This window comes from Acanthamoeba castellanii, assembly GCF_000313135.1.
Source record: "Acanthamoeba castellanii str. Neff unplaced genomic scaffold scf7180000084641, whole genome shotgun sequence".
NCBI lineage: Eukaryota > Discosea > Longamoebia > Acanthamoebidae > Acanthamoeba > Acanthamoeba castellanii.
Window position 1 is genome coordinate 286,225 of NW_004457343.1, and position 571 is coordinate 286,795.

The following is a 571-nucleotide window of genomic DNA, read 5'->3' on the forward strand; positions in this document are numbered from 1 at the left end:
CCCCCTACTCCCACGTCGACATCACCGACGACAACGTCGCATCGCTCCTCTTCTTCAGCGACAAGTACCAGCTGGCCCCCAAGCTCAAGCAGGAGTGCGAGCTCTACTTGATCACTCAGCGCCAATCATGGGACCTGCTGCTCATGGCCCAGCAGTACGGACTCCACCGGCTTCTCGACCAGCACGTCGAGTGGGCTGCGTTCAGAACCACGGGCCTGTTCCGAAAGGAGCCGCAGCGACTGGACCAGCTCAAGAAGAGCACTCTTAAGAAGATCCTTCTTCAGAGGGGCTGAAGCCCGTCCATCAGGCTGATTCGTCTTCATGAATACAAAGACTGAGAGCAAACTAATAACAAGTACATACCAGTGATGTTGTGGAGTGCGACTACGACCAGGCTAGTGTCTTGGGCAGATGCTGTAGTACCTCTACCCTATTACCACATGTTCATAGACAGGGACAACGTAATGGAGCTCCTTCACTTCAGCGACAAGTACCAGCTGCCCAAATCTAGCTGGTCTTGCCTTGCTGGTCAGCTCAAGGTGGACACTGTGATGTGTAACACAGTTGAGGA